General features: G+C 39.4%; 1 long non-coding RNA gene across 1 annotated transcript; it reads left to right on the forward strand.

Moving 5' to 3' along the window:
- Window positions 1-482: 482 nt before the first annotated feature.
- LOC140588808 (uncharacterized) lies at window positions 483-6485 on the forward strand. Its single transcript, XR_011990006.1, has 2 exons — window positions 483-1571; window positions 1751-6485. It is a non-coding gene; the product is annotated as an uncharacterized lncRNA (long non-coding RNA).
- The last annotated feature ends 6633 nt before the right edge of the window (window positions 6486-13118 follow it).

The raw sequence follows: 13118 nt of genomic DNA on the forward strand, positions 1-13118 counted from the left end.
GCTGATTGGTTAAAAAAATATTACATCATTACTTAGAAAAAAATTGATGTGTGATGTTTTTTTTTTTTTTTTAAATATTAATAATGAACAATATTATAACATTCAGTAGCTGCCACCAATAGAATTACATAAATAGTTTGGGACAACATTCCAGAGGCTATTCTGATTCTTAATATATTATCCATTTAATCTTAAATGAATTATTAAGTAAACCAAAATCTATAGTTTCTAATCCTCCATGTTCTATTTGTAGGGACCTCTAGACTAGAATATCGGTATTATTGCTGTATTAACTCCATTTACCAGCATGCTTTGGGGTTCAATTGACGTCACTGTTGACCAATCATAATTGTTCTTACCGGTAATTTTTTTTTTAATTAGTTATCCACCAATTATACGGAGCAATGTCTAATGCCCGCGAAATCGCGACCGCGCGGAGAGTCTCGCGTCTGAGGAGAGGAGAGTAAGGTGGCGGTTTTTTTTTTCGGTTATGGTTGGCAGGTGAAGAAGGACGGAAGTTTTAAGCCCTGGAGTGCGACAGTCGAAGGCGCATAAATTGTTTGAGGAACTCCGGTGTGGTTCCTGTGGTAAAGTTTTTTTTTTACTGGCGATAGCTAACTTAGCTGCCGGCGCTAGCTAAGTTAGCTTGCGTGAGGACTCGCTGAATCCGTTCACCGGGTTGGTTGGCTGGCTGAGCACCGCTAGCCTAGCTCTACCGCTAACTTTCCCGCTGTCTCGCAAAGATATCGACATTTTTGTAATGGACGCTGTAGGAGAGAGGAATAATGTCATGGGAGAGACAAAAAGTGATTAAAACCACCCCAGACACGTTTAGAACTTTCTTCTGTCGATTTTTATATATATTTTTTTTATTATATATCATAATTCCAAACCTTCTTCTTTATCCGGGCTCAGGACTGGCAAAAGGGACCCCAAAGAGACACTCTGGCAGAGTTACTTTTTTAAAGTTTGCTTAAGTGTACAAGTCACAGTAAACAAGTGAACAGTTAACATTTTTACCCATAACATTTTTTGTATAAAATCTACATTAACAATCTAACCGGACCAAAAAAGGATAATTGAAAAAAACTGTCAATGGCAATGTAAGAAGATGATGCACATCTCCTGCTATGACTACAGCTGGGCGGGGCTGCTGTGGGAGGACTGGCCGCCTATGAGTGCTGTGGGATAGGAGAGGAGCCCACGGCAGCACCCGCTGCTCAGTGAGAAGAGTAAGAACGATACACGCGTGCTTTGTGTCTGTGAAGATTCTCAGTCAACCAGGTCATGGTTATCTCAAAAATAGGTTACTCAGTGGCAACTGGACTTGTTTAGTTCCTTGAAGATGTTTCACCCTTCATTCCAGAGGGCTTTCTCGTCAGAGTCTCCAATAACACCAGAAAAAGTTGCTGGATTTGTCGCTAGACGCTTTTGAAAACAAGTCGCTAGAAGGTTCTAAAAACTTGCTAAATATAGTGACAAAGTCGCTAAGTTGGCAACACTGGCTGGATGAGGACTGAGACCAAATCCCTGGAGAACACCCAGAAAGCACTGGAGGGCTGGCTCCCAAGGTGAGGCTGCGGGGGAAGGGCCACGGGGACTGCCCGTGTCCCCGAACAGTAACTATTCCAGAACTATTATTATCATTATCATTATTATATCATCATTACTGTGCTTGACCTCACGATTTCAGTTGTCACTCAATGGCATTCTGCCACTTGGCCTCTTCACCCTCCTGTCCGCCTCTCAGCAGGCTGACCCAGCCCTCTGTGCGCCCCCTACAGACAGTTGTGGAGCGAGGTTAACTGGCTGCTAGTGGGCTTCGGCTGCGACGGGGCAGTAGAGGCACACCAGCCTCTGGTAAAGTAGAGCCTGATCTTCCCTGAGCTGAGGTCTCTATATCCCTACTTTCCTAAGGAGGGAAAAGGTCGCTTAAGTTGTCTGAGACCAGAGTGGCATGCGTTCCCCAGGAACTGCGGCCGGAGGACAACCCCCGTTCTTGCTGCAGAGGTGCTGCTGTGACACACTGCTTACTGATGCCTTGTCTTGTATTTTGTTGGGTTACTTATGGTTAAGGTTAGGGCTGGGTAGGGGTTAGGGTCGTCATGTTGCGATTAGAGTTTTCCCTATAAATATGAATGGAGAGTCCCCACAAAGGTATAATTACAAACCTGTGTACACGTGTGTGTGTGTGTGTGTGTGCTTGTGCATGACAGACAGCATAGTCTGGAAAGGCCAAATTTCGCTCTAGGCCCAAATTTTTCATAGAATTACTGGTTTTAAATATTCATAAAAATTGAGGAAGCAAAAACTTGCAAATGGCAAACAATTGGGAAAGTTGTGGGTAATGAAGACTGTTTGCAGTGGTCCATATATCACAGGAATCATTGGCACGTTTCTGGAGCTGTGACATTTTAAAGTGGGACCACTATAGTGCCCCTTTTCGTTTCCAGTGTCGAAGCTGCGGGAAATCAAAAGCTTTTTGAAGTTTTCCAAAGCCTACACTCACCAGATTGGTCTGTCTGGTGTTATTCTGCATATTGAATTTGCTTTTTCCTCTTCTGAGAGTAAGTATCTGTTTTTGCCAACCTCGTACCCGGGCCCTGGGGACTGCTTGGCATTATTCCTAATATCCATCCGTATTCATATAGCATTGTTTTAACCACAGGGTTTACATAGTGTTTTACGGACATTTTAAAAGAAGAACGGAAATGTAAAACACAGATGAGAATGAGCACAAAAAATGAAATAGATGTAGAAAATGAATGAATACAATAACTGAAATTACTGAAAATAAATGAATACAATAACTGAAATGACTGACAAATTCGATCAGAACTCGAACTTTTTAGGATTCGATCCGGAGTCCGGAACGGATTAAGTTCGAGAACCGAGGTACCACTGTACTCAGAAATAGTGTATTACAAGTACTAAAAATTATGTAAATAGTGAAAATAAGATTTCTTTAATATCTGATATTTTTTGTCAAAATTTAACAATAATTTGTTGTATGTCATCAACACCAAAGAAGTCCAAGTACCTAATGCTAGTCTTTCCCAGATAAATGGTTGAGCCTGTGCTCAGGCCGCAATCTTCACTGTCAACTGTGTCCAGATCTCAAAGGCGAAAAGATGGGATATGTCAAAAGAAGCATTCCGATGTGCTCGTGCAAATGGCAAATGAAGCATTGTTTCATTTCACCAGTGTGTAACTTAGTGGGAATCTCACTAAAGGCCAGTGTGACCTCAGCACCCATCTCACCCATCGCATTTGGAATGAAAACCTCTGAATCACCATCTATAATCAAATTTGAATCCCCTAATTAGAACATGGCTAGGAAACTGAGTTCTGTGTCATATGTACAACACAATTCCTTTAATGATTCTGTTTTTTTTGAAAGGCTGCATATCTGAAAGTCTGACCTGTATGTTTGAGCTAAAATAAATGTCAATAGGAGGAATAAAACTCACCGACCACTTAGCATGTAAGTCAACAGTACTCTTTATTTTTGCTTTCATAGCCCTTTCATTATGAACATACATGAGGCTGGTGTCTGGGCTGCCCCTGTCCTCAACATACATCTCACGGCTCTGTTCTACAGTTCTGTCATGGCTGGACTCTACTCAGTCTGACCTTGTCGGTCTCACCAGTTCCATGTCAGACTTCGTGTACATTGGGACAGGTCTTCTCCTGTTAAACTGCCTCATAGGCCTTCTCCTCTGCTTCTCCGGGGCTTCCCTCAAATCACTTTCTGATTTGGTTTTTCTCATGTCCAGTCTGGCTCTCAGCCGCTGCATGTTGTCTGGCTGCTTTGACACGATGCTCCTGCCCAGCCTGCTCCTCACAATCCTGTGTCGAAGCTGCTCTCCATCATCTTTCTCTTTCACCACAGAGTCAGCCCTGGCCGGTGGGCTGCTCACCTGCTGATTTTCTTCTTGATTCTCAGCAGCGGGACAATCATTGGCCATGTCATGGCTCACTTCATCCAAGTTAACCATGTCTCCCTCTCTTGGCCTAGTCCTTCTCAGCTTCCTGCAGAAACTGAGAAGACAACACTTCTTCTTTGGGGTCTGAACATTTTCATGTTCGAGGTCCTGCACCTTTGTGCAACTTAAACCCATAGTGACAGAAATTATGCAAACGAAATAGCTGAGCTTCTGATTCACTAGTGCTTTCTTTGAGATAGTCTCTAAGAATGAAATGTGAAGGTGAAAGGGCCCTCCATATACGGCATCTCATTTCATTGTTTATACTAGTACAGGGTTGCTGATTGGTAAAAAAAAAATATTACATCATTACTTAGAAAAAATTTGATCTGTGTGTGATGTTTTTTTTTTTTTAAATATTAATAATGAACAATATTATAACATTCAGTAGCTGCCACCAATAGAATTACATAAATAGTTTGGGACAACATTCCAGAGGCTATTCTGATTCTTAATATATTATCCATTTAATCTTAAATGAATTAAGTAAACCAAAATCTATAGCTTCTAATCCTCCATGTTCTATTTGTAGGGACCTCTAGTCTACAATATCGGTATTATTGCTGTATTAACTCCATTTGCCAGCATGCTTTGGGGTTCAATTGACGTCACTGTTGACCAATCATAATTGTTCTTACCGGTAATTTTTTTTAAATTAGTTATCCACCAATGATACGGAGCAATGTCTAATGTCCGCGAAATCGCGACCGCGCGGAGAGTGTCGCGTCTGAGTAGGGGAGAGTAAGGTGGCGGTTTTTTTTTCCGGTTATGGTTGACAGGTGAAGAAGGACGGAAGTTTTAAGCCCTGGAGTGCGACAGTCGAAGGCGCATAAATTGTGTGAACTCAGGTGTGGTTCCTGTGGTAAAGTTTTTTTTTTTTACTGGCGATAGTAACTTAGCTGCTGGCGCTAGCTAAGTTCGCTTGCGTCAGGACTCGCTGAATCCGTTCACCGGGTTGGTTGGCTGAGCACCGCTAGCCTAGCTCTACCGCTAACTTTCCCGCTGTCTCGCAAAGCCATCGACATTTCAGCGGATCTACTGTGCCGTCGGGATGACGCCGTCGCTAGTCGCTTTTTTGAAAACGAGTCGCTAGAAGGGTTTAAAAAGTCGCTAAACTGGCAACACTGAGCTCTGGGTCAGTGCTTCTATACAAACCATCTGCGCACAGCAGCCCAACCGCTTCTAGCTCAGTGCCCAACCCGCAGCCTTGGCGCACTTTTCAAATCGCGCCACTGATCTTCGGTTTGAACAGCCGCTCTTATGCGTTTGACGGCGAGTAACGTACGCTGCCCACCCGCATATCCACGGTAAGATCTTCAGTGCCTTTTAAGGAAAACTGAAAACGTGAATTCAGTAGAAATTTTCCTAACACTATACGTTGTGTATTGTTAGATAAATACACTAGAATATTCACATTTTGTAAATGTACAAAAGTATTCACATTATACACATTAAGACGTGGTGGCTCTGACATTATCCCCTTTGCAACTTCACAATTGTATTCAGGTCCGTATCTCACCTATACGATCACAGGCTGTTATATTTTTTAACACTGCATGTAACGAAGTTACACACTGGTGAAATGAGAACAGAACCTTCGTCCTGTTAGCTTTCTGTTCCTATCCCTTATGTTAAACGGGTCAAATCAGCCATAAAATACCCTCAAAACAATTATTTATCATCCAACTTGCTTCTTACCTCTTGGTTAGGCTTTCTTATCCATGAAAATATTGGTTTTAATATTTCTGGTGTGGCTTTCTGGATCTCTTTTGACAGCATACCTCTCGTTTTCAATAATAAAATAAAGGTAAAATAAACCAAGACAATATTATAAATTATATAAAGAAACTGAATTGGTCTCATCTCGGGTAGCCTCCTCTACCTGCTGTCCATATCCTCTTTTCCAAGTGGGAAACCGAAAAAATCTCGTGTGGTGGTCCACCTTTCTGCCATTTGTACCATGTGATTTAGTATGACAGCCTTTCACACAACACGAGTGTCCCATCTTACCAAAAATAATGCTGCACGCAAATGTTCGCTCTAGCGTTGTATACAACCAAAATGGTGATTTGACCCACAATACAGTGTGGCTAAAGCGAGTGTGACGTCAGCTGACAAAGACCGATTGTGGGGCTTTTTTGCCGCCGTGATGGTCTTTAATTTTTCTTCTTAGAGGTCTTGAATGCATAACAGTGTTGAGCCAATTTAGCTGCCTTTCTTAAATGGACAGAAAGTTCATTAATAAAAACCGTTAATGTCTTTAAAATTTACAATCTATTTCTGTCTGGTTTTTCGGAATAAAGCTTGTGAACGCCTAAGTTAGTCTGTTTTCACTTTGACATTAAAGGTTTTTTTTTTGTCAAAAAAAGCCAAATTATGTTGATTATGATTGATTTATAAAAGCAATAAAATGGTAAAACATCCAAGGGGGTGAATACTTTTTATATGCACTGTATATGTTCAGTTCTATGTCACATGACAATAAATATTGTCAATGTTTTTGAATTGTACTGAATTAATTTGATTTGACAGTCAGGTATTGATTACATGCAATGTTGATACAACTAATAGGCTACTTAAATATATATCACACTAAATAGTGATTATGATCTTCCGGACCTTTGCTTCAAGAAATTCTCTCTAACTGGAATTTTAGTTGAATATCCCTGATGTAAAATAATTTTTTTTATCATGATTTGTCCTGTGTTGTGTTTGATTTTATATGGAGTTATGCATAAATAGAGGCAGTGTGTTAGTTCAGTTTGATTTGGCACATAAGCACAGATACACACTAACCCAAAGTGGGAGACCATATGACCATTAGACTGTCAGGCAGCTACAGCAGACACAGGCAGAGGGGAAACAGCCTGAAAGCTGATTAATACTTCTGCGTAGAACCTACGTTGTAGGTAGCCGCACAGCCGCATACCCTACACTGTGGTCTGGCGCTGTAGACCTTCCCAGAAACGTAAGTACAGGAATCAGGTGAAGGTGTAGCGTGCACGACAACCTACAGCATAGATTCTACTCAGAGGTATAAAACTGTCTGAAAGTGAGGACCCCACTCTGTGAAAGGCGGCATGCAGTCAAAGGAATGACTGCAGTCACTCAGGGCCACTCCCCCCAGGAGGGTGTGAAATTCACAGCAGGGGGTGTGACGGTGATGCTCCAGCTGACTCACCCTTTTTGTATCCCTGCATGTATATGAAAACAGAGAGGTGCATGCAGAGCAGAGCTGCAGTTACAGTGACCACTGGGATCCACAGATATAGTTGCATGCAAACACAGTGTGGCACATGTGGAGCCACCTGGAGGGAAGGCAGGAGAAGTACATTAAGCTAGATGCTTTACCGCATGAACCCCATCACAATATGGTGACAGGAATCACTAGGGGGCACTGTTGAGCAAATCGACATGTAACATGATTTTGCCGATGTCTCAGTGAAGCACCAGGGTCTTAGAAATGGCTTCCCAACCTTCTTCAGAGTAATAGATAAAAACAAGCTTGGTGTTCAGGAAATGATTTTGATCACATCATGATCTGTGTGCTCACAACTCCCTCTGTTGGTAATAGAGTTACTGGAATATTCACTGGACAATGCTAGTCCAAATCAGGACAAAATATTCAAACAAGTGAATCAAATGATCTACACACTTTGATTTTCTTAAATTTGGGGTTTAATAAATGTTTCACCTTTGATTACCATGTGAACAAACTAATGGAAAGAGCAACAAATTTATTGTGGATGTCAATATTCTATTGACAAAAGATATGACCAAATGTGAAAACATCCTTAGCATTAACATACTTTTAGGGTTTATGTACTGTGTAATTGTTTTATATTTAAAAGTATTTACCATGACAGAAATGGAACGATCAGAAAGATTCAGCACCTAATTAATTTTTCTTGTTTAGTAATATAAATATATTAGTGTAAATATTATTTTGTATTATTATATGTATTTTCACTTATGAGTAAAAAAGTATAAAACAAGAATGAAAAATAAAAAAGAAATGAGAATGTTTTCTAACGATATCCATTATATTTAGCTTTTAAATATACGGTTGAATAACTTTTGTTATTGTTCATAATATATTATTTCATTCTTTTAAATTTTTCCCAGATTAACATGAATGGACTGTCCATGTACATCATATGCATGCATGTAAATATATAGCCTTTGTTACTTGTTTCCCTATTATGGTAACTGAGAGTTGTATAAGAAAATTAGCATGAATAAAAGAGTAATACCTGTGATGGGTTGGTGCCCCCTACTGGGTTGTTCCCTGACTGACGCCCGTAGCCTCTGGGAGATGGTCCGGACTGCTCACAACCCTGAATAGGACAAGCGGTTAAAGAAAATGGATGGATGGAGAAGGTAATAAATTAATTTTTAGATTTTTAGAGGCACTAAGGCCCTCTGGCTTGACCCTGCTCTGTTTTTGGACTGGTCTGGACTTTTCAGTTAATGGTCTGTACAGTATATTTGTAACGGCTTCTTTGTTAATCCTTTTTTGCTGCCTTATTAGATGTTGTTACCGGTAGAAGGAGTTTGTTACCAGTAGATGGGTTTCTCGCCGATTACGTCATAAGCAGGAGGGGGTGTATCCCTTTATTCTGATTAGTCCAGGGGTTATACCCAGATATGCTTGCGCCACGTGTTGCATTTAAGGGGGCCATATGGTTTGGGGGGGAGGGGTCATTAAACTTTAATAGAACATAGAATATAGCAGGATGAATGTAAGCTTGCCCGGTATGCGCCTGTCTACTCCTAACAGTATGGCTAGCTTACATTCATCCTGCTATATGCTTTATTATTCCTTAAAACGTAGCTAAAAATAACACATGAATAAATATATCAACAATACAACAATCAGTAAAATATATAGAGTACTTGCAATTATACAGCCATTGTGGGCTTTAAAAAAAATTAAATACTGAAAAATATTTCATAGATAAGACAGATAACATCATATCTATACAATATTTCTCAGTTGTATTATTTTCAATTAGGCGTATTTGTTTTGACAGATATGAATATTTTTTAATGTAGGTACTGACAAACTTATGCAATTATTGTGGCATTTGTTTATTTAATTGTGTTTTTTACTAGCAATTTCAGTTTAAGTCTAGGTGTATGTAAACTATCAGCTCCCCCTTAGTGTAGGCTATTTTGACAGTCTGCATACATAGCTGAATCTAAATAAGATTAAGCATTCCGTGCAATGCAGCCCTATCATTTGTTTTGCCCCTGTGTATTTTATATTGTTTGTAGATGATTCCCCAAGAGCAGCAACGCTCACAAGATGCCTGGCAGAGATGATTGTGAAGGACCTCCAGCCTCTGTCCATAGTGGAGAACCAAGGTCTCCAGAGCTTAGTGAGGGCTCTTGACCTAAAATATAAACTCCCAGGAAGGAAAAAAACTGACAGTCTCATCTTGTAAATATGTTTGATGAATGCAAAGGCAAAGTAAGGGCATCTTTGCAAAATGCTTCTAGGGTCGTACTTACCACTGATACGTGGACCTCAGTATCCACAGAGGCATATTTGACCGTAACATGTCATCTTGTTGAAAACTGGCAAATGAGGGAATTTGTTTTGGAAACCCACACTTTCCATGGGCAGCATACAGCAGATAATATCACCTTAGTGCTTAAGCAAATCACAGAAGAATGGGGCATAACTGAGAAGGTGGTTGCAGTTGTGACAGACAATGGTGCAAATATGGTTGGATGGAGGCATCATCCATGGATAAATGCAGTGCGATTGTATCCTTTTTTCACCACAGCACAAAGGCCACAGAGAAGCTTGGGGATATTCAACAACAGCTGAAAGTGGCAGAACACAAGCTAATTCAGTCAGTAGATACCCGCTGGAGCTCTGTCTTTTACATTCTGGGGAGGCTCTGTGAGCAAAATGAAGCTGTGACCATAGCCCTCTGACTTTTGGGGGAAAATGTGGGAGAATTATCCCTCATCAAGCAAACAGTTGATGCACTACGGCCGTTTGAAGAAGTAACACGGGAACTTTCCTCTGAAAAACATGTTTCAGTCTCCAAAGTGATTCCACTCGTGTCGCTCATTCACAGGGCTGTAGCAGCCTGTGAATGTCAGGGCAGCTCCCTAGCCAGTGCAGATTCAGGGGTATTGAGAGCATTCACTGTCTAGCTGCCAGTACATTTCTGGATGTTAGCTTTAGGCACCTTTGTTTTCGTGACAAAGACAATGTTGAGGTAATGAAAAAACATCTCCACACTGAAATGCAGGAAGTCTATCAGACAGGACAGTCAGCTCCCACTCTAACTCTAAGCTCAACACCTACTGTTAGCTCTACATCAGGGCTTTCTACTTCAGGGTCTAACCGGAGTCCTGGTCAGATTTTGACATGCAGGTTTTGTCAGGCCAACATCACTGGTGCTAACAATCAGCTGCTAATAATGTACTCATTGAAATACGCTGGTACTCAGAGGAAAAATTGATTCCCTGAGATAAGGATCCACTGGTTTTGTGGCAAGAGCATGAAAAAACCTTCCCAGCCCTAAGCAGACTTGCAATGAGTTATCTGAGAATTGTTGCTTCTTCTGTACCTGCAGAGAGAATATTTTCAAAGCCAGGAGACTTAAAGGGAAAAATGTAAATATGCTGTTGTTCCTAAACAAAAGCCTGGGAATGGGGGAAAGTGTGAAGTTTTTTGTTGAAATGTTCAGGCAAGTATTTACATGTTAAATGGTAAGATATACATGTTCAAATAGCATAATTAACATGTAACTTTTCAGTTTTTACTTGTATGATAATTCTTCATAACAATAAGAACATGTTTATTGTATTCATTATGAAGCTGTAATTTGAAATACACTTTTATTTTGATTTTCCAAACACCTTAAGTTTTTGTACAAAGTATCGGTATCAGATCAGTATCGTCAACACCAACCTGAATTTTACTTGGTATCGGATCGGAAAGGAAATCATCGGTATCACACATCACTAGTTTTAATCTTGTTAAATAAATTGTGTGTCTGTGTGTGTGTGAGAGAGAGAGTGAGTGTGTGGGGAAATTGAGGAGGGATATCTACTATGGTTTAGTGTGGAAAGTGGGTGGTTTATCGGGGAATGTTTTATGTATTGAGTATTTAACCCAGTAATTATCCTTTTAAGAGTGACTGTTTGCTGTATGGGAGGTATTTTCTGCAAAAAATAAAATGAAAATGATAAAAAGAAAATACAATCTCCACTTTGCCATTTCGTTCCCAATATCTGCGCAAAAATCCTGCAAAAATTAAAATGAAATAGCACCATTTGCATTTCAATTTTCCACTCGTGAGTCAGATGTGAAAAATTAAAAAAATAAAATTAAAAACCCTTTTTGTCTTTTCATTTTCCAGTTTGACTTTTCATTTTCCAATTTGAATTTCCAATACAATGATTCAATTTTTGTTATTTTTAGGCCTTTAGTTTGTAGTCATCATTGTAATTGTTAATTGTAATTGTTATTAAAGTTTTTATGCCTTCTCAAAATAATTTGCCTATTGAATCTCAGATGATATCTATAGGAAAAATGCAATGTTGAAATGATTAATTACAACTAGAACATTAAATTGAGTTTCTACATTATATCCAATTTTGATGCTCACTTGACATCAGCAAGATCTGGTTCATAATCTGTATCAGAATCAGAATCCTTTTTATTAGCCAAATACAATATGTATCCATACGAGGAATTTGCCTTGGTGGTGCTTTTAGAAGACATTACAAAGAACATACAACAATTAGCAAAGGTATGTATAGAAAAGTAATAAACACTAGATTGGCAATTGGTAATGCGATAATTATATGGTAATTAATTTTAACAGTAGCAGTAATGATGATAAACATGTAATTATGTAAGTGTATGTATGTACATAGTAATAATTGTAGTATAAATGCAATGTTGAAATGATTAATTACAACTAGAACATTAAGTTGTGGTATATGTGTACGTGTAGGTACAGTTTCTTACATGTTTTGGCATTAGGCAACACATTCTATTTTTTTGGCATTCAAGTTCATTGGCGTTCAAACTGTAATTTAAACTACTAATCATGATGCAAACTTGGTACCAAAACATACAAGTTTAGCAACTGATATTTACATTACTTGAAAAAGGAATCCTGACATAAAGCAGCCCTCTGTATCTGTCTAACTGTCGGTCACTCCATAAAACACTGTGATTCAGGGGAACCTATACAATTGGATGTCCATTTTCCAGCAAAATTCAAAGGGGGTGCATTTCCCGGCAGGTACCCTGCCGTAAATGGCACCCCCCCTGTATCTTTGTCTTAGATGATCATATCATAATTTTTTTTGATAATACACACAATGGACCTAAAGTTGTTATCTGAGCAAGCTTCGCAGATTCAGTTTCAGTGCAGCTAGACTTGAAAACGGTGCATACACTTATGCATAAGGACGCACCCCGACACCCCTGCATGTTCCTGTCAGCTGATCTTCTCCTAACATGCTTTTCATAAATCTACTCAATAGACCAACATCAATAAACAGTGCGAACTTTGTTTGTGTGTGTGTGTGTGTGTGTGTGAGAGAGAGATTTGGTAAAACTTTTTTCTAAAAATAGTTGCCAAAAAGTGGGGGGTCGTCTTACATTCAGCCCAATACAGTATACAGGTTGTTCTTTTCATTTAAATGTGTGTTTTGTTTTCTTATGTCGTGACATTATATGGTGACTAGATCGATGCACATCCTTGGAACTGCTCTGCAAATTTCATTGTGCAAAAAATGTGCAATGACAATATAAAGACAATCTACTCTTCTAATGTATTCTATTCTAGTTTAATCATTGATTGCCAGCAGATGGCAGTGTATGTTAACGCTATCATAATTAGAAGAATGCTCTCACTATTACTTACGTTACTGTTATAACACAGTCCTGCAAATGGAGACACTGATATTTCATTCTGAATTTTCTAGCTTTATACCTTAATTATTGCCTTCTCTTTAAAATTAATGAGGACTGGGCGCTCTGAGAACTCAAAATTTCTCCCATTTCATGTTTTTCCACTTATAGTTCTAATAAACAGATAGTATTTCTTCACGTGAAATTAAAACGGAGAGCTCATCGATTCAATTATTTCA

The sequence above is a fragment of the Paramormyrops kingsleyae genome, chromosome 4 (genome assembly GCF_048594095.1).
Source record: "Paramormyrops kingsleyae isolate MSU_618 chromosome 4, PKINGS_0.4, whole genome shotgun sequence".
Classification (NCBI taxonomy): Eukaryota; Metazoa; Chordata; class Actinopteri; order Osteoglossiformes; family Mormyridae; genus Paramormyrops; species Paramormyrops kingsleyae.